The sequence below is a fragment of the Artemia franciscana genome, chromosome 6 (assembly GCF_032884065.1).
Source record: "Artemia franciscana chromosome 6, ASM3288406v1, whole genome shotgun sequence".
Taxonomy (NCBI): Eukaryota; Metazoa; Arthropoda; class Branchiopoda; order Anostraca; family Artemiidae; genus Artemia; species Artemia franciscana.
In genome coordinates this window covers 40,526,359-40,553,139 of record NC_088868.1, presented here as the reverse complement: position 1 = coordinate 40,553,139, position 26,781 = coordinate 40,526,359, and the positions used below count along the sequence as shown (strand labels likewise).

Below are 26,781 nucleotides of genomic sequence, written 5' to 3'. Positions count from 1 at the left end.
CTTCGGTAATCTGTCATCCTTCACCCGTAGAACGTGGCCTAGCCATCTTAGAAAACAGTTGCACAATTCTTGTCAAGACAAGAAGAAAAAGGACAACTAAAACTTTGATATAAAGTTTGGTTGCTAGGGGGAAAATATTGTATTTTTTTTCCAAATTTGAGCGGTAAATAGTATCTGAACCAATCCTTTGTTCTCCTAAAGTTTATTACTGATTTCAAATAACCTAAAAAAACATTATTATTAATTAGAACGAGGTGATTGGTTTTTCAATATGGTTCACTTTTCAGCCATTAGTTGTACACCTGATTTTCGAGGGCGTTATCTCGTATGAGTTGGAAAATTTCATTTTTCATTACGTAAGGTTTGCCTATAAGGCAATTTACTGCAGGGCAGCAATCTTCTGCGATCTACCAGAGCTAAACTGCATATACTCTTATTTTCGTTGCAAAACCAACTGCAAGATCTCATTAACTACAATGAAGCAGTTGGTTTTTAATGCAATATATTTTTTAAGAGGTACTTATTCATTTAGCTTCTCCGCACGTTTTTTCGTATGTGTTAAATTTTTTTTTATTTCTTATCACTTTTGTATTTGCTTTTAAGGTAATTTTTTGCGAGTTAGCGATCTACCATAGGTAGATTGTATACACTTTTTTTTACTGTCATAATATATTTTGCAAAATTTTATGAATAAGTACAAAGCAGTTAGTTTTTCAATGAAGTTATATTTTAACAATTAGCCGTTCATTTTGGTTTTGAGTGTTTTTGTGTGTGTATTAAGAAATTTTCCTCGTTCACCACATCTATCGTTAAAAAAATTTACCACATGAATTTTTGAAATAACAAAACAAACAATTAACTTTATCGGTTTCGTTCTGAGGTCACCAGGGAAGAAAATTTGACGAATAATCACCCATTATTGTCAAACTTATCAGTTAGTCTTATCTGTATGAAGGAAATACCAGAAGTTCGTCTGTGTTAGATTTGAATACGATTTTAAGAGGATTTACTTTTTTGTAATATAAGAAATCGATAGCATTTTGAATTTAAGTAAACTAGGGTAACGTAATGTTTTTTATTTTTTTGGCTCAGGGGAATTCTAGTTGCTTTATTTTTGGGTCTTTATGGACATCGGATCACTATAACTCAGCTTGTATCTTAATAAAGGGTCATCGTGTTTCCAATTCTCTTTCCATTCCTTCTCTGCACCTAAGAGTTAAAAGATTTGTCACAACTAAGATCTTATATACCTTTGAGTCCTTAAACTAAATTAAGCGTAATGAATCTTCTCAGTTCTGGTAAGAACACGACTCCAGTAACTTGTCAAAGACCAGTAGCTTGTCCAGTAGCTTGTCACTTCACATCAAATATCGTGTATATGTTGAAATGTTTACATTGGTGAAACTCATTAAAAACCTAGAAAGCTGGTTACAGAAAGTAAAATGCTACACACGATTACACAAAGATAGTAAAGTATAAAATAGGATTAAAACTGGATTCCAAGCCTAATTAATGTTGTTTTTTAAGTGTCTGCTTATAGTTTTATTTGGTATTATGTTTTGTTTTAACCCCTATGTAGCGGACCTTGGAGCCAAAATAAACTGAATAGTTAAACCTGAACTTATTTTAAAACAAGTTTTCTGAATTAGCGTAGTGGTTGAAAAGAAGTATACTAATAAAAGGAAGATAGTGAAATAAAATGAATTGAAATTTAAATGAAATCACAAAGGAAAGGATAATTTAGATAAATGACTAATAAAATGAAGATAATGAATATTAATGAAATAAAACTAAAATGAAATAATAAATGAAATGATAGTGAAAATAAATGATTAATATAATATGGATAATAAATAAAAACGAAATGAAGTTGAAATGAATGGCAGATAAATGAAATGAAAATTAAGGTAAATAACTAATAAAATGAAAAGTAAAAATAAAACTTCGAAATGAATTATACTAATAAAATAGGTTGAGTGCCAATAAATTTATTATCTCATTCTGTTTCCAAATATTCTCATGCCTGCTTTTCAGACAATACAGTCCCCCTTTCCAGTCTTAAATATAGCCTGAGGATTCAAAGAAAAAAAGAACAACTATGAAAGCCAGATCTGGTCGTGATTTGAAAAAAGAGCTCTGAGACATGAATTCCTTTTAAATATCAAATTTCATTAAGATCCGATCACCTATTCGTAAGATAAAAATACCCCAATTTTCACGTTTTCCAAGAATTCCGGTCTCCCCCTCCAACTTCCCCCTTTGTCACGGGATCTGGTCAGAATTAAAAATTAGAGCTTTAGAGCACAAGATCCTTCTAAATATCAAGTTTCATTAAGATCTGGTCACCCTTTCGTAAGTTACAAATGCCTAAATTTTCAAAATTAACCCCGCCAAACTCCACCAAAGAGAGCAGATCCGGTCTAGTTATGTCATTCACGTATCTTAGACAGGTTTTTATTCTTCCCATCGAGTTTCATTCTGATCTTACCGCTTTAAGTATTTTCTAAGGTTTCCGGTCCCCCAGCCCCCCCCCCCCCAAATTGCGCTGGATCCGGTTGAGATTTAAAATAAGAGATCTGAGTTATGAGGTCCTTCTAAATATGAAGTTTCATGAAGATCCGATCACTCCTTCGTAAGTTAAAAACACGTCATTTTTTCTAATTTTTCAGAATTGACCCCTCCCCCAATAGAGTGGATTCATTCCAATTATATTCCAATTATGTAAATCACGTATCTAAGACTTCTTATTATTTTTCCCACCAAGTTCCATCCCAATCCCTCCAATCTAAGCGTATTCCATGATTTTAGGTTCCCCCACCCCAAACTCCCCCCGATGTCACCAGATCCGGTCGAGATTTAAAATAAGAGATTTGAGATAAGATACCCTTCTAAATATCAAATTTCATTGAGATCCGATCATCCGTTCGTAAGTTAAAAATGCCGCATTTTTTTAATTTTTCAGAATTAACCCCCCCCCCATGTAACCCAAAGAGAGCGGATCCGTTCCGGTTATGTCAATTTGTATCTCGGACTTGTGTTTATTTTCCCCGCCAAGTTTCATCTGATCCCTCCACTCTAAGTGTTTTACAAGTTTTAGGTTTCCCCCTCCCAACTCCCCAACCCCCAATGTCACCACATCCAGTCGGGATTTAAACTAAGAGCTTTGAGAAACGATATCCTTCTAAATATCAAATTTCATTGAGATCTGATCACCCGTTCGTAAGTTGAAAATACCTCATTTTTTCTAATTTTTCAGAATTACCCCCCTCCAACTACCCCAAAGAGAGCGGATCCGTTCTGGTTATGTCAATCATGTATCTAGGACTTGTGCTTATTTTTACCACTAAAGTTCATCCCGATTTCTAAACCCTAAGTGTTTTCCAAGATTTTAGGCTTCCCCCTCCCAACTTTCCCCCCCGATGTCACCAGATCCGGTCGGAATTTAAAATTTCATCGTCCTAGCTTACTTGGAAGTGCCTAATGTAGCAAAACCAGGATCGAAAGATCGACAGAATTTGCGATTGCTATATGTCACTTGGTTAATACCAAGTGCCATAAAAAGGACACTATCTAGTTCAAATTTGAATCGACAGAGCCTGTTTGAACTTTATATGCCCCGGGGCATAACTAAAAACCTTTCCTCCAGATCATGAGGGGTTGTGTCGACCCCAAAGGGCTTATTATCTGATTTTTGAACTATAATTTCAAAAAAAAAAATGGTTATTTAAAAATTTCCATTATAAATAATTATAGTAATAATAATTTTATTTGCAACCAGGGCATAACTAACAGCTTTTGTCCCCTAGCTCTGGGGGTTGTGTCAACCCCAAAGGCCTTGCTGTGGTGCATTTTGGAATGTTTTTTGAACAATGGCTATCTCAAAACAAATTTTATCAGATACATTTCTGGAAAATGCGATGTGTGCGTGTGTGTGGTAGGGGGGAGGGAATAGATACCCTTTGATTACTTTGACTCTTAAAAAAGGATGCATTGAGCTCCCTCCGAAGTTTATACCACTATCCCTTTTTTCATATAAGAACCTTTTATACCTCAAGGGCATAACTTACAATTCTTGCCCTGATGACTGGGGGAGGGGGGGGTAATCCTCATAGGCATTGTTTCTGGATCTTTTAACTACGCTGAACAAAATTTCTATCTCAAAATTTCGATTAGATGTGTTTGGGCAAATGATGAGCGCGGTGGGGAAGGGGGGTCCGATTGCCCTCCAATCACTTTTGACTATTAAAAAGAGCACCAACCCGTACAATCTCCAATTGAATGAGCCTCTTTCGAAATTTCTAAGACAACTTCTTCTATATGAAGTGCCCTGGTCTAGCCCCTCCCCCTAAGAAAATAGTGTATTGGGCTTACACCGCTCTTTACATAGGCAGTGCTATAACACTTCCTATAAAAACCGAAAAGATATGAAGTATTTTTTTATGAAAAAAACTATTTCAACAACAAAAAAGAGAAATTGATTTAAAAACTTTTCCACAAAAATAATGTTTTTCAAAGAAAAGTAAAGGGATCCATTAAGCGATCAATTTGCAAACATAAGGTCGAATAACCTTCCAAGCGTAAAATTAATACAAATCACAATCAATGAGACCTAAAATGAAATGAAATTACAATAAACGACTGAGTTAAACTCAAAACAAGCCAAAATTAAAATGTGGTGGGTTGACAACGCCCATGCCTTCTCAAGACCAGAACATTATTTGAACCTACTGAAAAATAAAACGAATTAATTTTTTAAATCGAGACACAATTTATTTAAAAAAATCAAAAAAAGAAAGCATGAAGCCCAGTAGCCTCAACTCCAAAAAAGGCATTAATTTACATCAGAACATTCGGGTTCACAATTCATAATAAAACAAAATATTGTTCGTGGATTGTTAGTTTAATTTGTGTATACTGATATTTATTCCTTAAGATCTTGATAATTTTGTTTCTTAAAATTAAAAGAGTGAAAAAATGCATTACTTATTTTATTTTCAGCGCAATACGAATTACTTTCTGGTCTTAAGAAGGCCTGGGGGCTGTCGACCCTACTCATGTTATTTTGCTCGTTAGTTTGAGCCGTTTTAGTTCTCATTTATTTATTGATGGTGACATTGGTAGTTTTACACTTGAAGTATTAATTGGATTTATTTCTGCTCATTTTTAGTTTAATGGGGCTCTTTGCTTTTCTTTAAAAAAATTGTTTGGCGGAAAAAGTGTTTTTCACTAGTTAAAATAATTAACCGAGCCTAACTCAAAATAAGGAGAAGTAAACATGAGTAGGGCTGAGAACACCCATGCCTTCTCAAAAATAGAGCATTATTTGGACTTAACTGAAAAAAATACCAATGAAGGTGCATTGTCAGCTTAAAATACGTATGTTGATATTTTATTCTTAAAGTCATATTAATTTTAATATATCTTGCCTAAGTTAAAAAAGCTAAAACATTGGATTTTTTTTTGTCAGTAAAGTGTAAATTAAGTTCTGGTCTTGAGAACGCATGGGGATTGTCAGCTCTACTCATGTTAATTTCTGCTTGTTTTGAGTTTGACTGGGATATCTATAGTAATTTCTGTTCGCTTTAGGTTTCATTAACAAATTGATGTTGATTTGTGGTAGTTTTACACTTGGCAGATTATTCGAATTCATTTCTGCTCATTTCTCGTTTAATGGAAACAGAGGTGGAGTGGAAGTGAAAAGCTAGGAGGGGATTTTGGCTAGACGGCTCTATCTATGTACATCCTTATAGAAGGAATTTGTTTTGTATTTTACGTGTTTAATACGAAAGAGCCTTGAAAAGTGAGTGGATATTGCGCTATGCGTCATTCGGGTTAAAATTTGCGCCACCAGGCAAATTCGTACTACGTGTTAAGTAAGTAGTTAGCTTAGAATAACAAGAGGAGAAATACCACAACTCAGTTTTTGTTTCAGATTTCCTTGATATTCAGTTGGATTTGGTGTTGCTCAGGACTTAACACAAAGAGAGAGGGGAATCATATTTTACGCTGCATAAAATTTTTAGTATTTACCCTGTATCATAGAAATCTGGGCCAAAGAACATTTACGGTATTCGTCCCCCTCAGAAAAAAATGTTTGAAACGTCACTGAGAGTCTTTACACTTTCCACCAGAAAACAAAATATGTATTTTGATCAGATACAAAACAATGTAACTGGACTAAAACAGAAAAAAACTACTGCGCTGATAAAAGTGATGTTAAAATTTTCGATTCTCTTTTCACGTATTCTAAAACATCTTCAAACTGAACTGAATCCAGAAGCTCCCGCTCACTTGACATCAACAGGAATACTTCCGAGATATCATCTGATATTGCAGCTCTTACTCTTGTCATGATGAGCTTTAGTTTGCTGAAGGATCTTTCGAAACTAGCTTGAGAAAACAAAAACGTCAGTAGATTTTCTTTGGCTGGAAAAATTCAAGTGTAAGCTGATGAGCACAGATTGAGTCTTAGTGACACCCGATTTGCACAGATTATGCAGTCGTAGCACGAACTGTAGGAACATGAATCTCGCTCATATACAATTTCAATCCCACGTTCATATTTTGCACCAAGCCATCCCAGCTATTATTACAGCGATGAGGGGTATGTAAGTTTTGCTAGTGGCAAAAAGGGGTTTGTAGCTTTTGTGAGTTGGTTTACTTAGTAGTTATTTTAAAATCCTTACAGATTAATGAAATCAGCGTTTAATCGAAGCAAGGAAACAAAAGTAAAGTGTTGCTCTCGAAAATCTTTACACTTTACTCTGAACAAAGGATGCTGCAACACCTCACGTTGCCCATGCAACGTATATCTAGTTATATTAAACTTTTTTCTCCAAAAAGGAAGGAGGGTTGGCTTGGGGTCCGTCCCCAGAAATTATATTTTTTCAGAATCTATGGGTAAATTGTATTAATAAAACTGGAATTGTTGCTATCCCTCCTCTTCCACCGCCCCAAAAATTCTGAGTATGTACTCCTACCCCTTTTTACGAACTACAAGTATAAATAAAGAAATGAGGCTGATAGTGTGACATATATTTACAAGTCATTTAATTCAATAGAAATAATTCTAAAGCTTAGTCTGAATACTTTATTTAAACCCGTAAAATGTGTCTTTTCTTTGTTATTCAGATAAAAAAAAAACAATCTGGTTCTTTCGTGAAAGAAAATGATAGCGCATTCCAAAGGTCGAATTAAGGTGATAAACTGAAAACAACAATTGGGAAATTGAACTGGCAGAATTTTAATATTAAACTAAAATCTTGTAAGAAGAAAGAAAAATGGCCAACTCTATTAATTTCTTATGATTTGATGCAACCTAAAATTAATGTGAAGATGATTTTCATCATTGAAAATGAAAAAGTGAAGCTGGGTAGCGAAAAAATTGATCAAGTGGACCGCTTAACATACCTAGGTAGTAATTTTTAGTGAAGGCGGTGGGTGCAGTGAAGAGGTTAAAAGTAGAATAGCCAAAGTCCAAGGTGTTTTCTCACAGTTGATAAAATTTGGAAGACCAACGAGAAGACCAACCAAGATTAGAATAATGGAAGTTATAGTGATGACAGAGGCCAAATATGTTCTGAAGCATGGGCTTTCCGAATAACGGAGGAAGATTTGCTAGATACAATCTGGATAAATTGTCTACGTATTGTTCTGGGTACCTAGATGACTGACCGTATTTCCAAGAGTAGGCTGTACGAAAAGTTTGGTTCAGGTTCAATGTGTAGATACTGTCCATCTTCACTCTTAACTTGTAATACACGAAAACTACGCCAGCTATTGATAATTTCAGAGACTTACCGTTTTTTTTAAAGACATAATGCTTTAAAACATTAATTTGTTGTTTTTTGTTGTTGGTTTTTTTTTCGGTCTTCATTTTACTTTTGTTGTCCCATTGCTGGTTGAAAAAAAAATTGGTTTATCTTCGGATGAGATGTCTGCTATGGCAGGGTGAGCATGATAAGTATGGCATTTTTTGTACAGTTTAAAATTCCCTTTTCAGTCGTTACTGTCAAATTGAACAGGAGGAAAACCCAATAAATATTTAAACATCTAAATAATGATATTTAAAAAATTATTAAGATATGAAATTGTCTTGGACAATTTGGGCTATGAAGAATTTTTTTTATATTAAATCTGATCTTGATTATGATTAAAACAAGATTTAAGTTAGAGACAAAAGGCTAGAATTTGATTTATGTCTGCTATGGCATGATGAGTGATTAATATTGTGCGTATTTTTTTTTTCTCGTTCTCTTTTCTTTGACTAATTATCCTTTTGAATCGCTATATTTTACTATAGTTGTTTTGTCTGTGCAAAACAAATTCGTAGCTCTGCCAGATATACATAGTAAATTGTGTATATCTAATTGAAAAAATAAATGAAACTGAACTCAAATTATATCCATAATAACTGGTATTTAAATAAGAATTACAAATGATAGACGACTATAGGAAACGGTATAGAACTAAAAAAAAATAAAAATTTTGTAGATTTTGACACACAAAAGACCTTGATCCTTGCATAAGAATTATTGCACTTGCTGAATTCTATTTTAACTTTCAACCATGCCAATGCTTTCACACTGTGTTAGGCTCATCTTATCATCATTCTATTTTATTATATTTTTGTACAGTTTAATATTCCTTATTCAGTCGTTACTGTCTAATTGAACAAGAGGAAAACCCCACAAATATTTAAATATCTAAATAAGAATATTAATTTTTTTTTATTAAGATATGAAATTGTCTTGGACAATTTGGGCCGTGCAGAAGCTTTTGATATTAAATCTGATCTTGATTATGATTAAAACAAGATTTCAGTTAGAGACAAAAGGTTAGAATGATGATTGCACATAAACAAAGATATTGATAGGATTTAATCGGAAAAAATTAAGAATGATTGGAATTGGTCACTCTGCAATATCAGACAGATACATGAAAAATCTACAACACTTTGCAAATTTGTTTCTTTTGTTCGTACCCTTTCCTACAAAATACAATAAAAACCTATCAGATGTATTTTTTGTGTGCAAATATTATATTTATGTAAATTACAAAACTGTCTAGTAAGAAATCAATGGTACATATTATTTCAATTATTCTTAATAGTAAAAGCTTAGTATAAAAAAAAACAAAGTGTAAGAATTCTCTAGAATCGGAAGAATTCTTGAATCCCTCAAAAATGGCGTTGGGCCGAAACGAAACCAACGATTCATGTCTGTTTTTTTTCATCTTACTTTTCGCCTTGGGGGTTATTTTTCAGAACAAGTAGTCATAGAAGGATGAGAAAGATCTTACTTGAAGGAAGTCACGCTATCTAGGGCACTTTTAAAGTAAAAGCAAAGATTCTGCGGCTGTGATGCATCGTCATCTTCCAATGTATGCCATAAAATAATATTTTTCCTTCAAAGAGGGCACTACTGCCTGAAAATGAAACTTTTAAGGTTAATATTGCTTCTTAATGTTCTAAAAGCCTAAACAAAAGATGTTGAGAATCACACAGTATCTATTTTAGGATACAGAATAACCTTTCCAAAAAGTTTTCAGGATATAATCCTTCTTATAGATTTCCCTTTCTTTGTTTGTGTAAAAAAAAATCGTTAATTAATTAAATCAACTATCACTAATAAAGCTAGAAGAGTTAATCTTGGGTATAAAATAGTTGCTTCAAATTTGCCATTGGCCTGCGTTTCTTAATTTCAAAAAATTTCATTGTTTTTTTCATTCTTAAGAAAATTCATTCTTTTTCTTAATTAGGAACACTAATTTCCTTTTTTTCCTGTTTTTTTCCTCTTTTTGGATAATCCATAAAAAGCGATATTCTATCATCATATATAGTATCTGAGCAAAATCTTGAACCAAACACATCTGTGATCTCAGGTTCATGCTCTAATGGCTGAATATTATTTATTGAACAATTTTTATATTGAGTTGAAGTATGTGTTTTAATCCCTATCATTAATATATCTAGTCATATTATTGATGTTTGATTTGCAAATTTGCCCTTACTAAGGAACTCATACTGTTTTTAATACCGATAAATATATAAAGAAAAATCCCCCAAAACACCAAATATTGCCTTAGCTAGAGACCTTGACTTTTAGTTAGTTTTTAAAACTATTTTCTTGGTACGTAGGTTGCAAGTGAAAGAGTAAACAATATAAATTAAACGTATGCTGAATCATAAAAGCTGACGTCAGCCATGTACATAACTAGATAACAAAATAGTAAATAGATATATATGTAATCAATCAGCAAACATTAAAGTAAAAAAACCACAATTTCTATCGCTTATTTCACCACAGTGCCTCATTAGATACAGAAAAAGCAGGAATAGACAGTTGCAGAAATCAACTCTAAGTAAGAGAATTCCTTTGTTGTTACATTTTAATTTTGTTTCATCATTCTGGATACTTTCGACCCAACAGGTCGTGTAGACTAAATTGCTAACCTGAATTAATTATATACAGAGAAAGCAGGCGTAGACAATTGCAGAAATCAAGTCTAAGTAAGGAAATTCATTTGTTGTTGCATTTCAATTTCATTTTATCATTCTGGATACTTTCGACCCAACGGGTCGTGTAGATTAAATTTAAAACTGTTCATAGATTTAAGGGAATCCTAGTTATTTTTGTCAGTTTCAATCGTGTGATGAATTAAGACAAGACAGTGCTTGGAATTTACTTTCGCAAAAAAATATTCAAATTTAAATGTTTCAGTTTTTTTGGCTTGTCTAAAAACATTAATAAATCCAATCGCAATTACTTTTGAAGGCCTGAGCTGCTTAATATCGTTCTTGAGTAAAGCAAGAATTTCAAATCTCAATTATATTGAGGATCTAACCTCCCTATTGTAAGCTCATGCAAGCTAGTTTGGTTATATTTTGGTAGATAGTCATTTTTCAACTATGAAGCTTATAATAGCATGCGATGCATTTTTCTCACGAGCTTTATATATTTCATTATTTCTAGACTACATTCCAAAGAAGATGCTTCGTTGGAATTTCTTGTATTTGCTGAATAGCCTAGAAGCCTTGTGTGTGTGTTTTTTTTAATGCTCCCAAAAATAGGAAGACTTAAATATGACACACAAAAAATGTTATTCTACTTCCTCAGAAAAAATATCTTACTCCTACACATCCCCCCCACCACGAACCAAACTAACCAAAATAATCAATAAATTTTTAATTATTATTTTTATGGGTCACTAAAATTAATCTTATATTCACAATTTGTAACTCATCAAAATTGCTGACCAATAAATACCACCCAACCAATCACTTAAGATATGAAATAAAATCTCATTTAACAAAACAAATGTATAAATAACTATAAAATCAATCAATCTGTCTCTAGAATTTCGGTTAAATCGAATACATTAAAAACAGCCCGGAACTCATCAAGGGTCTTTTTATCCTTTATTTTTGGTGAAAATCACTTCTAGATTTCAGGACCAATCCCGAGCAGAAGCTTAAATCTGGTTGTAATAGGAAACAGCGTTGAAAAAAAAACCCAATAATTCTAGGTTATTAGATGCGATATCTTTTCTTCTAAAATTCCAAAATACAGAAAGGTGACACATTGGAAAATAATTTGTACATGAAATAGTGTACACTCAAATTAATAAAAGCTAAACATAACAGAATTTTTATTGAAATTACCATTATCTTCCACATATCTGTGATAATTCTTTGGCCAGAACTCCTACATACTTCTTTTGAAACACATACTGTGGGTATAAATGGCTTGTGAAAGTTGATTTTGACGACACGATACATTAAATATAGATGAAACAGAGAAAATAACATTCTTATAACCTTTATAGCCAATAGTATCCACAGGAGTCAATTTTCTTGCTATTTTTGAACTTATAAATGTAATCTGATAGTTAATACTAAAGCCTCCATCTACCGTGATACCAAGATAATTTACAATACTTGTTCATTTATACTTTCAGTTTTTAGCTCAATTTCTTCAACCCAGCGGTACTTTCTTTTTTGCCCCTATACAATATGGAAATTGTTATTTTGCGATTAATAAGGAGTTCGTTTACAGTTGTAAAAAACAATAAAGCATGCTCCCCTCACATATTTTTTTCAAAACTATATTGACTAGCATTTAAAAGGTAATTTTTTTTCAAACTAAGTCTTTAATTGCTTATAGATCGGTTGTTGAAAAAAACGAAAAATCATAAAAAGCAGAGATGTCGGATTGTCGTTATTCCTATTATCTTTATCACCTTTTCTAAGAAGAGGAATTTTCAACGGACTTTTCAACCAGCGTACAATTGAAATTTCCAACATACACTCCTTCTGGTTTCTTTTTGGTCAAATTTCAACTTTCACGTGCTTAGATTCTTTTTTTAATAAAAAATGGTTCTAAAACTAAACAAAAGCTAGAAACACTTGTTTAAAGTAATCCTTTTATAATCAATAAATACAAAATATACGAAAAATTACCACCTTCCTTAACTGTAAAAATCTATAACTTACGGTATCACTGGCACTTTACTGAAAACTATATGTGTCTTGAACAGTTTTGGAAAGAACTAATAAAATCCCACTGAATATTTGATATATAATCAAATTAAACTTAGAGTGCTCGTCAGTTCAAGATTTTATTTTACTATAAATTTTATTTTCATTTTTAATGCTGTAATAACTGGAAAAAATATTTTTAATATGGTTTATTTCCACTGAAATGGAGAAGACGCCGTAGGCTTTAAACTTTTACGCTTCAGTACCTCAGTCGGAATCAGCACCCAAGCTCTTGTCAGAGATGACTTTTATTCGTTTTAAGTTTGATCTGTCTATTGATCCTATCTGAGCTTGATCTGATCTGTCTTGATCTGTCTAGTGTTTTTTTTTCACTTTTAGTATTCAATTTCGAATTTTATTCGTTTTAAGATTTATTCATTCAATTAAATTAGTACCTCTTGTCTTTTGTTTGCTATGATTCTTAATTTAATTTATGTTTGTTTTGGGTTTCATTTATATTTTAATAGAAAAACATATTTGTTCATTTTAAGCTTTTTTTGCATATTCACTTTAAGCTTTGCTCGTTTCTATATTTATTTATTCATTTATATTAGTATCTGGTGAATGTTTTTTGCTATGACTGTTTAATTTCTGTTTGTCTGGGATTTCATTTATTCTCTAATGGTAATTTGTGATCACCTTGAGCATGAATTATTGTAGGTTTGATTGCTTCTGATCTTAAGTTTAATAAGACCTTTAGTTTTTTTGAGTAAGTTTTATCTCAGAAAGTTTTTTTTTTTAAATTTAATTTAACAAAATGCCTGCCTCAAAATTTCGATTAGATGCTTTTGGGGACTCAAAGGTCATGGGGGGGGGGCTAGATCCAATTACTTTTGAAAGTCAAAACTTTCAATTTTCTATCAAATCAGCGTCTCACAAAGCCTATAGGACCACTCCTTCCATAGGACCTTATATTTCATCGGGGCACATTGCTTATAGGTTTGGAGGGGGGATAGCGCTTATGTAACCCTTGAAGCTATTATTGTATGATCTTGGAACTATCTTGAACAAAATTTTTTTCTGAAATATTTGATCAGTTGACTTAGGGGAAAAGAAGGCAATGGGTAAGAGGGGAGGGGGTGGATAGTCATCTTTCAAATTGTTTTTACTCTTAAAAAGTGAACTATAGTCTCTGATTTTCAATCGTACAAGCATTGTCCTAAATTTTTTCAAAATTCCTTACATAAATACATTGCATTTTAACAGTTAAAACTAGCATAATTGATAAAACTCACCAATGGGCTGTAGTGAGATTGAAATCCTACAAAACATAATAATTAAATCTTTCAATTATGCTGAAAAAATTGACTATTTTAAATTTTGATTGTATGTGTATTGGGAAAAATTGATATACTGGGTGAGGGAATGGGTCACCGTCCAATCGACTTTGACTGTTAAAGAGACAATTGAAACCTTTAATGTCCAATTAAATGAGCCCCTTTCGATGTTTCTACAACAACTTTTGTATACGAAGTGCAAGAAGAATAATACATTGTACTCACATATTTCTTTGCTTGGTCAACTCTTTTGCACCACCTTTTATTAATTTATCTACCCAGGTAACATAAATCTAGAGTTTATAATTGATAATAGCTTTGTAAAAACTAACTATCTGAGCCTTAGGGTAGTTATTAATAGTGTATTTGGCCATTTTGGCATTGCCATATCTGTTCCTGAAATAATTTGTTCGAAGCTCGACCTTAAAAGTACGTCTAAGCCCAGTGGTGTCTTTAAGGTTGAGGAGGAGGGGAAGGGAAATGGGGAGGTGGCGGTTTCCCCCTAATAATTAGAAATAAACTATAGTTTATGAAGTAGCTTTAAAACTGTCACTCGTTTTAAGTGTCAGCTTTTCTCATTCAATTGAGCAGATACTTTTTTGTGGCACTTGGTATTAACCAAGTGACATATAGCAATAGCAAATACTGTCAGTCTGTCTGTCGGTCTATCTGGCTGTCTTTCGGTCCCGGTTTTGCTACTTTAGGCACTTCCAGGTAAGCTAGGACGATGAAATTTGGCAGGCATGGCAGGTACCAGACCAGATTAGAAATAGTAATTTTGCCAATTTGACCATCTGGGGGGGGGGTGGATAATTTGGAAAAAATAGAAAAAATGAAGTATTTTTAACTTACGAACGGTTGATCAGATCTTAATGAAATTTGATGTTTGGAAGGATATCGTTTCTCAGATCTCTTATTTAAAATCCGACTGGATCTGGTGATATTGGGTGGAAAGGGGGGAGTTGGGAGGGGGAAACCTGAAATCTTGGAAAACACTTGAGAGTGGAGGGATCGGGATGAAATTTGGTGGGAAAAATCAGCACAAGTCTTAGATACATAAATGACATAACCGAAACAGATCCGATCTCTGTGGGGTAGTTGGGGGGGGAAAGGTTAATACTGAAAAATTAGAAAAAATTAGGTGTTTTTAAGATACGAACGGGTGATCAGATCTCAATAAAATTTGATATTTAGAAGGTTATCGAGTGTCAAAGCTCTTTTTTAAATCCCGATCGGATCTGGTGACAAGTCTTAAATACGTGATTGACATAATTGGAACGGATCCGTTCTATTTGAAGGAATTGGGAGAGGGAGGGTTAATTCTGAAAAAAATAGAAAAAATGACGTTTTTTAACTTCTGAAGGAGTGATCGGATCTTTATGAGACTTCGTATTTGGAAGTGCCTCGTAACTCAGATCTCTTACTTTAAGTCTAAACCGGATCCAGCGTCATTGAGGGGGGGGGGCGGAAATCTTAGAAAATACTTAAAGTGGAGAGATCAGGACAAAACTGGATGGGAAGAATAAAAACAAGTCTAAGATACGTGACTGACTTAACTGGACCGAATCTGCTCTCTTTGGTGGAGTTGGGGGGGGGAGGTAATTTGGAAAAATTAGGTATTTTTAACTTACGAACGGGTGATCAGATCTTAATGAAATTTGATATTTAGAAGGATTTTGTGCTCTAAAGCTCTTATTTTAAATTCCAACTAGATCCTGGGATATTGGGGGGAGTTGGAGTGGGAAACCAGAATTCTTGGAAAACGTGAGAATTGGGGTATTTTTATCTTACGAATAGGTGATCGGATCTGAATGAAACTTGATATATAGAAGGATCTTATGTCTCAGATGCTCTATTGTCGACTTAAATTGGATCCGGGGACATAGGTGGTTGGATTAAGGAAACAGAAATCTTTGAAAACGCTTAGATTGGAGATATTGGGATGAAACTTGAAGGAACGAATAAGCACAAGTTCTAGATACGTGATTGATATAATTAGAACGGATCCGTTCTCTTTGGAGGAGCTGGGGGGTTTTAATTTGGAAAAATTAGAAAAATTGAGGTATTTTTAACTTAAGAACAGGTCACTGCATCTTAATGAAATTTGATATTTAGAAGGCATTCATGTCTCAGAGCTCTTAATTCAAAACCCGAACAGATCTGTTGACATTGGGGGGAGTTGGGGGGGGGAAATCGGAAATCTTGGAAAACGCTTACAGTGGAGGAATCGGGATGAAGCTTAGTAGATAGAATAAGCAAATGTCGTAGATGCATGATTGACGTAACTGTAATGGATTCGCTCTCTTTGGGGGAGTTGTGCTGAAAGGTTCAGTGCTTTGGCGAGTTTGGTGCTTCTGGACGTGCTAGTACGATGAAAATCGGAAGGCGTGTCAGGGAGCGGCACAAATTGACTTGATAAAGTCGTTTTCCCAGATTCGACTATCTGGGGGGCTAAAGGAAGGGGAAAAATTAGAAAAAATGACGTATTTATAGCTTACGAGTGGGTTCATTGGATCTTAATGAACTTTGATATTTATAAGGACATCGTGACTCAGAGCTCTTATTTTAAATACCGACTGGCATTAAGTCACTGATTTTCCTTTTAAAACAATCTATTGATTCTTAGAATTTCGTTAGAGCTGATACCATATGAGCCCTTGACTCGTAGCTCTTCTGGCCTCGTCACAAGTGCCATATGAGCTCTTAGTTCTTGTTTTATAAATTCATGCTCGTTTTTCTACAAAGAAAATAGAAACACCTAAGGTGGAGCCCACCCCAACACCTAGTTGGTGGGGACGCTTCACATTCCCCTCCAAGCCCCCCCGCGCGCGTAAGTCGTTACGCGCCATATTAGTTGCGCGCCATTGTAGTTTTGTCCCTGTGTCCCACCTGTGAATATAGATAAAAGAGAAAAGATTTTTCTTTTCGTTATATATATATATATATATATATATATATATATATATATATATATATATATATATATATATATATATATATATATATATATATATATATATATATATATATATATATATATATATATATATATATATATGTTTTTAACTACGTAAAACTTGCGAATATACAACATTCTTCGATGTCACATTGTCTGTGCATATAAATATATTGTCAGGTTTACCGTCTCTTGAACATGCAACATAAAATTGTCCATGGGAAAAACAATCCGTATCCAGATCTATACCTCATTCCTCTAATGATTGCCCTTGAGTTTTGTTGATGGTGATTGCTAATCGAACATTCCCTGTGTCCCTGTCGTCATTTTTATTCCCAGTATCCCGGTCGTCATTTGTGTCTCAGTGCCCCAGTCTGTAATTTCTCTTTGAGCGTCCCGTTCGTCATTTATATTCCCTGTGTCTCGGTCGTCATTTGTGTCCCGGTGTCCCGGTCTGTAATATATCTTTGAGTGTCCCGGTCGTTATTTATGTCCCAGTGTCCCAGTCTGTAATTTCTCTTTGAGTGTCCCGGTCGTCATTTATACTCCCTGTGTCCCGGCTTTTAGTTTTCTTTTTCTCCTTTATTTTTAAGTTTTTTCCTTTTTTTAGTTTTCTTTTCTTTTTCAGTTTTTAATTTTTATGAGTTTTGGTTTTTTTTTGTAGTTTTTACCTTTTTTTAGTTTTTTGTTTTTTTAGTTTCTTTTCTTTTTTAGTTTTTAGTTTTTTACCTTTTTTTTAGTTTTTTAGCTTTTCTAGTTTTTTTAGTATTTTCTTTTTAGTTTTTTTGTAGTTTTTACCTTTTTTAGTTTTTTTTCTTCTTTTGTATTAATGCTAAAGCCAAGGTCCAAACCTGGAGCCTCTCGGACCTAGAACCTGAAACATAATTCTTTACCAACTCAGCTACTTCGGCTTGAATACATTCGTTTTGAGCAGCTTCCTCGGGTGTTGCCATTGTAGGTTCTTCAGTCATTTTACAATTAGAAATTTATCTTTCAACGATCTTCTTACAGTTAAAAATCTGTCTTTGAACGATATTCTTAAATACCTGTGTCCTGGTCGTCATTTATATTCCCTGTGTCCCGGTCGTCATTTGTGTCCCGGTATCCCAGTCTGTAATTTCTCTTTGAGTGTCCCGGTCGTCATTTATATTCCCTCTGTCCCGGTCGTCGTTTGTGCCCCGGTCTGTAATTTCTCTTTGAGTGTTTTTTCTTTTTAGTTTTTTTTTAGTTTTTACCTTTTTTCTTTTTTCAGTTTTCTTTTTCTTCTTTATTTTTCAGCGTCACTATGAAATACATATCGCCGAACATTTGTTTTTTTAACTAAAACCTGGTAGGCATTGATGACCTTATCCAAGTCAAAATCCCAAACCCAATCATCATCGCTATCATATTCAGTTTTGATATGTTTTTACTCTCGCTGTCCAGGTGGATTTTCATCTAACTGCGCGGTTTTGCGTTCTTTAGCCACAAGCCTGTTTTCTTTCTGTTCTTGTGATTCCTCGGCACGCTTTCTTTTCTTACTTTCCTCTATCAGCCGCAAGTTTTTTGGCATAGAATCATTGAGCAGCTTCATCGGCTGTTGCCATTGTAGGTTATTAAAAATTTGTCTTTGAACGATTTTCTTAAAGACTTTTAATGACGTCATCGTCATAAGAATCATGACGACAACTAACTTCACGACGACACGATGACATGACGTCACTCGACAGAGCCACAACAAACAACTTATTTTTATATATATAGATATGTTTCACAACAATATTTTTCTAAATATAATGCATTTAAGACTTTTTCCTCAAGTAAATAGGTGAATCTAGTTGATGGCAAAATTGCAAAAATGTTCAATGCTTTCTGTTTTACCACATTTGCAATGGTCAAATTTGTTTCCCTGATATTTATGGTGTTAAAATCTGTCAGTCTAATATTAGATTTTCTTATTTTAAAACTTCACAACCTTTATATCAAACAGTTCGTGGTAACGAACTGTAGTAAGGAGCGACCCGGCTCAATAGTAACCAAAACTCTAAGAAATGGAATTTTGATACCAATAGCTACATCAAAAGAATCGCATTTTAATGCTGGTTTTAAATATATAAGTTTCATCAAGTTTAGTCTTACCCATCAAAAGCTACGAGCCTGAGAAAATTTGCGCTATTTTAGAAAATAGGGAGAAACGCCCCCTAAAAGTCATAGAATCTTAACGAAAATCACACCATCAGATTCAGCGTATCAGAGAACCCTACTGTAGAAGTTTCGAGTTCCTATCTACAAAAATGTGGAATTTTGCATTTTTTGCCAGAAGGCAGATCACGGATGCGTGTTTATTTGTTTTTTTGTTTTTTTTGTTTTTTTTTGTTTTTTTTTCCCAGGGGTTATCGTATCGACCCAGTTGTCCTAGAATGTTGCGAGAGGGCTCATTCTAACGGAAATGAAAAGTTCTAGTGCCCTTTTTAAGTGACCAAAAAAATTGGAGGGCACCTAGGCCCCCTCCCACGCTAATTATTTTCCCAAAGTCAACGGATCAAAATTTTGAGATAGCCATTTTATTCAGCGTAGTCGAAAAACCTTATAACTATGTCTTTGGGGACGACTTACTCCCCCACAGTCCCCGTGGGAGGGGCTACAAGTTACAAACTTTGACCTGTGCTCACATATAGTAATGGTTATTGGGAAGTATACAGGCGTTTTCAGGAGGATTTTTTGGTTTTGGGGAGGGGTTGAGAAGAGGGGGATATGCTGGGGGAACTTTCCTTCGAGAATTTGTAATGGGAGAAGAAAATTTCCATGAAGGGAGAGCAGGATTTACTAGCATTATTTTAAAAACAAACAATTAAAAAATAAAAGTGAAAAAGCTTTTTCAGCTGGAATTAAGGAACAGCAATAAAACTTAAAACAAACAGAAATTATTACCCATATGAGGGGCTCACCTCCTTCTAATACCTCGCTCTTTATGCTAAAGTATTTTCGGTAATTTCAACTACTTATTCTACGGCTTTTGCGATTCGGGGGGTCATTCTTAATGAATTGGGATAAAATTTAAGCTTTAGTGTAAAGAGCGAGGTACTGACGATGGGGCGAATCCCCTCATATATGTAATAAAAACATGAGAATACAAAAGTTCTTTACGTAAGCTAATTTATAAGTTACGTAAATCTTTTACCAATAAAAAGATTCGTAAAAAATTAAAAGTTCTAGTTGCCTTTTTAATTAACCAAAAAATCGGGGGGCAACTAGGCTTCGTCCCCCGCTCTTTTTTTCTCAAAATCATTCGATCAAAATTATGAGAAAGCCATTGAGCCAAAAAAAAATACGCAAATTTCGTTTTAATTATTCCTCTGCGGAGAACCAAAATCAAAACATGCATTGATTCAAAAATGTTCAGAAATAAAATAAAAAAAACAAGTTTTTTCAACTGAAAGTAAGGAGTGACATCAAAACTTAAAATGCACAGAAATTACTTCGTATATGAAAGAGGCTGCTTCCTCATCAACGCCCCGCTCTTTACGCTAAAGTTTTTTACTGTTTTAGAAAGAAGAATTGAGAGAAAGAGTCAAACTTTAGCGTAAAGAGCGGGGCGTTGATGAGGAAGCAGCCTCTTTCATATACGAAGTAATTTCTACTTTCATATACGAAGTAAACTCAGTAACTACGAAAATCAAAATTAACCAAAGATTTCTGTAAGTATTTCCAGATAATTCTTTTGATATTTATTTAAAAGTTCGTTATAATGAAAACTAAATTTTTTTAATTGCCAGGTTAATTTATTTGCGGAAAAACCTCTTAAAATCAATTTTTGGCATAAGATTTTACTTCTATTTTTTAAATCAATATAATTACTACAAATCCTTGCATATCTAAGTAACTTTCAGGGAATGGGAAAATAATCACTTCAAAATCGAAATCATCCGTTTTATTATACATTTTCAAACTGAATTTATTATTATCAGAAATATTAAAATTTAAATCTAAGAAATGATCTTCTAGACCAGTACCATGACTAGGTTCAAGAGTAAGCTCTGATGGATATATATTTTTAGAAACATCAATGAGTTCCTTACAATTTAAAACCAAAATATCATCTAAATATATTTTATTATTTGACAAAACATGTTTTAAATTATTTGGATTATTCTTATTCATCATATAATTATATTCGAGTTGACTTAAAAATAAGTCAGCTATAAATGGGCTGGCATTCCCCCCATGGGAACTCCCACGATTTGTTTGTACAAATTACCATTAAATCTTATATATGTATTATATAAAACAAATTTTAATAAATCAAAAATCATATCTAAGCTGTAAAATCTCAAGTTAACTGTAGTCTTAAAGCGGTTTGTCCATATAGCTTTTTCATTATAAGTTTCTATTTTTAAGAACCTCTTACTAGATAAGAGGAAAGATTTCTTGATAATTGTTTTTAAATCATCTAACACTACATTAAGTGATAAATTATTATACATTGTCGCAAAATCGAAAGACTCAATTCTCTTAGCTGAGACCATTGTTAAAGAATCGATCACATGCAGTGAATTATTAACACTCCAATATGGATTAAAATTCGAAAAAACTTTAATTCCAGAACAATAGGTGTTAAGTTTATTTATAATTTCCTTTAAAATTAAAGAGAGGTCAGTAGCAGTAATGCGGGTTCGACATTTAGCTGCTCCAGCAATAAACCTTGGTTTAGGGGGATTCTTATAAAATTTTACAGTCCAATATAGGAAAGGGAATTTCTTATCATTTTCATTAATTTTAATATTAAATTTTTTTAAAGGTATTTCTTCAGTTGGGAAAACCCAACAAATATTTAAACATCTATATAATGATATTTAAAAACTATTGAGATATGAAATTGTCTTGGACAATTTTGGCCGTGCTGATTTTTTTTTATATTAAATCTAATCTTGATTATGATTAAAACAAGATTTAAGTTAGAAACAAAAGGTTAGAATATTGTTTGTCTTCGGTTGAAATGTCTGCTATGGCATGATGAGTGATTAATATTGTGCTATTCTTTTTTCACTTTCTTTTTTCTTTGACTGATTATCCTTATGAATCGCTATTTTTCACTTTAGTTGATTTGTCTGTGCAAAACAAATTGGTCTCTCTGCCAGATAAATACATAGTATATTGTGTATATCTAATTGAAAAAATAAATGGAACTGAACTCAAATAATATCGATAATAGCTGGTGTTTAAATAAGAATTACAAACGATAGACGACCCTAAGAAATGGTAAATGTTAAAAAAATTAAAATTGTGTGGATTTTGACCCACAAAAGACCTTGATCCTTGCATAAGAATTATTGCACTTGCTGAATTCTATTTTCACTTTCAACCATGCCAATGCTTTCACACTGTGGTAGGCTTCATCTTATCATCATTCTATTTTATTATATTTTTGTACAGTTTAACATTCCTTTTTCAGTCGTTACTGTCAAATTAAACAAGAGGAAAACCCCACAAATATTTAAACATCTAAATAAGAATATTTAAAAAAATTATTAAGATATGAAATTGTCTTGGACAATTTGGGCCGTGCAGAAGCTTTTGATATTAAATCTAATCTTGATTATGATTAAAACAAGATTTAAGTTAGAGACAAAAGGTTAGAATGATGATTGCACATAAACAAAGATATTGATAGGATTCTAATCAGACAAAAATTAAGAATGAGTGGAATTGGTCACTGCAATGTCAGACAGATACATGAAAAATCTACAACACTTTGCAAATTTGTTTCTTTTGTCCGTACCCTTTCCTACAAAATACAATAAACACCTATCAGATTTATTTTTTGTGTGCCAATATTATATTTATGTAAATTACAAAACTGTCTAGTAAGAAATCAATGGTACATATTATTTCAATTATTCTTAATAGTAAAAGCTTAGTATAAAAAAAAACAAAGTGTAAGAATTCTCTCTAATCGGAAGAATTCTTGAATCCCTCAAAAATGGCGTTGGGCCGAAACGAAACCAACGATTCATGTCTGTTTTTTTTCATCTTACTTTTCGCCTTGGGGGTTATTTTTCAGAACAAGTAGTCATAGAAGGATGAGAAAGATCTTACTTGAAGGAGGTCACGCTATCTAGGGCACTTTTAAAGTAAAAGCAAAGATTCTGCGGCTGTGATGCAACGTCATCTTCCAATGTATGCCATAAAATAATATTTTTCCTTCAAAGAGGGCACTACTGCCTGAAAATGAAACTTTTAAGGTTAATATTGCTTCTTAATGTTCTAAAAGCCTAAACAAAAGATGTTGAGAATCACAAAGTATTTATTTTAGGATACAGAATAACCTTTCCAAAAAGTTTTCAGGATATAATCCTTCTTATAGATTTCCCTTTCTTTGTTTGTCTGTGTAAAAAAAAATCGTTAATTAATTAAATCAACTATCACTAATAAAGCTAGAAGAGTTAATCTTGGGTATAAAATAGTTGCTTCAAATTTGCCATTGGCCTGCGTTTCTTAATTTCAAAAAATTTCATTTTTTTTTCATTCTTAAAAAAATTCATTCTTTTTCTTAATTAGGAATACTAATTTCCTTTTTTTCCTGTTTTTTTCCTCTTTTTGGATAATCCATAAAAAGCGATATTCTATTATCATATATAGTATCTGAGCAAAATCTTGAACAAAACAAATCTGTGATCTCAGGTTCATGCTCTAATGGCCGAATATTATTTATTGAACAATTTTTATATTGAGTTGAAGTATGTGTTTTAATCCCTATCATTAATATATCTAGTCATATTATTGATGTTTGATTTGCAAATTTGCCCTTACTAAGGAACTCATACTGTTTTTAATACCGATAAATATAAAAAGAAAAATCCCCCAAAACACCAAATATTGCCTTAGCTAGAGACCTTGACTTTTAGTTAGTTTTTAAAACTATTTTCTTGGTACGTAGGTTGCAAGTGAAAGAGTAAACAATATAAATTAAACGTATGCTGAATCATAAAAGCTGACGTCAGCCATGTAGATAACTAGATAACAAAATAGTAAATAGATATATATGTAATCAATCAGCAAACATTAAAGTAAAAAAACCACAATTTCTATCGCTTATTTCACCACAGTGCCTCATTAGATACAGAAAAAGCAGGAATAGACAGTTGCAGAAATCAACTCTAAGTAAGAGAATTCCTTTGTTGTTGCATTTTAATTTTGTTTCATCATTCTGGATACTTTCGACCCAACAGGTCGTGTAGACTAAATTGCTAACCTGAATTAATTATATACAGAGAAAGCAGGCGTAGACAATTGCAGAAATCAAGTCTAAGTAAGGAAATTCATGTGTTGTTGCATTTCAATTTCATTTTATCATTCTGGATACTTTCGACCCAACGGGTCGTGTAGATTAAATTTAAAACTGTTCATAGATTTAAGGGAATCCTAGTTATTTTTGTCAGTTTCAATCGTGTGATGAATCAAGACAAGACAGTGCTTGGAATTTACTTTCGCAAAAAAAATATTCAAATTTAAATGTTTCAGTTTTTTTGGGTTGTCTAAAAACATTAATAAATCCAATCGCAATTACTTTTGAAGGCCTGAGCTGCTTAATATCGTTCTTGAGTAAAGCAAGAATTTCAAATCTCAATTATATTGAGGATCTAACCTCCCTATTGTAAGCTCATGCGAGCTAGTTTGGTTATATTTTGGTAGATAGTCATTTTTCAACTATGAAGCTTATAATAGCATGCGATGCATTTTTCTCACGAGCTTTATATATTTCATTATTTCTAGACTACATACCAAAGAAGATGCTTCGTTGGAATTTCTTGTATTTGCTGAATAGCCTAGAAGCCTTGTGTGTGTGTTTTTTTTAATGCTCTCAAAAATAGGAAGACTTAAATATGAAACACAAAAAATGTTATTCTACTTCCTCAGAAAAATATCTTACTCCTACACATCCCCCCCACCACGAACCAAACTAACCAAAATAATCAATAAATTTTTAATTATTATTTTTATGGGTCACTAAAATTAATCTTATATTCACAATTTGTAACTCATCAAAATTGCTGACCAATAAATACAACCCAACCAATCACTTAAGATATGAAATAAAATCTCATTTAACAAAACAAATGTATAAATAACTATAAAATCAATCATTCTGTCTCTAGAATTTCGGTTAAATCGAATACATTAAAAACAGCCCGGATTTCATCAAGGGTCTTTTTATCCTTTATTTTTGGTGAAAATCACTTCTAGATTTCAGGACCAATCCCAAGCAGAAGCTTAAATCTGGTTGTAATATGAAACAGCGTTGAAAAAAAAAAAAAAACAATAATTCTAGGTTATTAGATGCGATATCTTTTCTTCTAAAATTCCAAAATACAGAAAGGTGACACATTGGAAAATAATTTGTACATGAAATAGTGTACACTCAAATTAATAAAAGCTAAACATAACAGAATTTTTATTGAAATTACCATTATCTTCCACATATCTATGATAATTCTTTGGCCAGAACTCCTACATACTTCTTTTGAAACACATACTGTGGGTATAAATGGCTTGTGAAAGTTGATTTTGACGACACGATACATTAAATATAGATGAAACAGAGAAAATAACATTCTTATAACCTTTATAGCCAATAGTATCCACAGGAGTCAATTTTCTTGCTATTTTTGAACTTATAAATGTAATCTGATAGTTAATACTAAAGCCTCCATCTACCGTGATACCAAGATAATTTACAATACTTGTTCGTTTATACTTTCATTTTTTAGCTCAATTTCTTCAACCCAGCGGTACTTTCTTTTTTGCCCCTATACAATATGGAAATTGTTATTTTGCGATTAATAAGGAGTTTGTTTACAGTTGTAAAAAACAATAAAGCATGCTCCCCTCACATATTTTTTTCAAAACTATATTGACTAGCATTTAAAAGGTAATTTTTTTTCAAACTAAGTCTTTAATTGCTTATAGATCGGTTGTTGAAAAAAACGAAAAATCATAAAAAGCAGAGATGTCGGATTGTCGTTATTCCTATTATCTTTATCACCTTTTCTAAGAAGAGGAATTTTCAACGGACTTTTCAACCAGCGTACAATTGAAATTTCCAACATACACTCCTTCTGGTTTCTTTTTGGTCAAATTTCAACTTTCACGTGATTAGATTCTTTTTTTAATAAAAAATGGTTCTAAAACTAAACAAAAGCTAGAAACACTTGTTTAAAGTAATCCTTTTATAATCAATAAATACAAAATATACGAAAAACTACCACCTTCCTTAACTGTAAAAATCTATAACTTACGGTATCACTGGCACTTTACTGAAAACTATATGTGTCTTGAACAGTTTTGGAAAGAACTAATAAAATCCCACTGAATATTTGATATATAATAAAATTAAGCTTAGAGTGCTCGTCAGTTCAAGATTTTATTTTAACATAAATTTTATTTTCATTTTTAATGCTGTAATAACTGGAAAAAATATTTTTAATATGGTTTATTTCCACTGAAATGGAGAAGATGCCGTAGGCTTTAAACTTTTACGCTTCAGTACCTCAGTCGGAATCAGCACCCAAGCTCTTGTCAGAGATGACTTTTATTCGTTTTAAGTTTGATCTGTCTATTGATCCTATCTGAGCTTGATCTGATCTGTCTTGATCTGTCTAGTGTTTTTTTTTTCACTTTTAGTATTCAATTTCGAATTTTATTCGTTTTAAGATTTATTCATTCATTTAAATTAGTACCTCTTGTCTTTTGTTTGCTATGATTCTTAATTTAATTTATGTTTGTTTTGGGTTTCATTTATATTTTAATAGAAAAACATATTTGTTCATTTTAAGCTTTTTTTGCATATTCACTTTAAGCTTTGCTCGTTTCTATATTTAATTATTCATTTATATTAGTATCTGGTGAATGTTTTTTGCTATGACTGTTTAATTTCTGTTTGTCTGGGATTTCATTTATTCTCTAATGGTAATTTGTGATCATCTTGAGCATGAATTATTGTAGGTTTGATTGCTTCTGATCTTAAGTTTAAT

The 26,781-nt window shown here is 32.7% G+C and overlaps 1 protein-coding gene across 3 annotated transcripts in view; it reads left to right on the top strand.

Annotated features, from left to right (window-relative positions):
- Positions 1-953: 953 nt before the first annotated feature.
- Positions 954-26,781, top strand: part of LOC136028431 (uncharacterized) — a 43,321-nt gene continuing 17,493 nt past the window's right edge. The window contains exon 1 of one of the 3 annotated variants that reach the window (XM_065706274.1): positions 954-1,060. The gene's annotated coding sequence lies outside the window, so the exon portion shown is untranslated. The other 2 variants (XM_065706273.1, XM_065706275.1) reach the window with 2 other exon arrangements.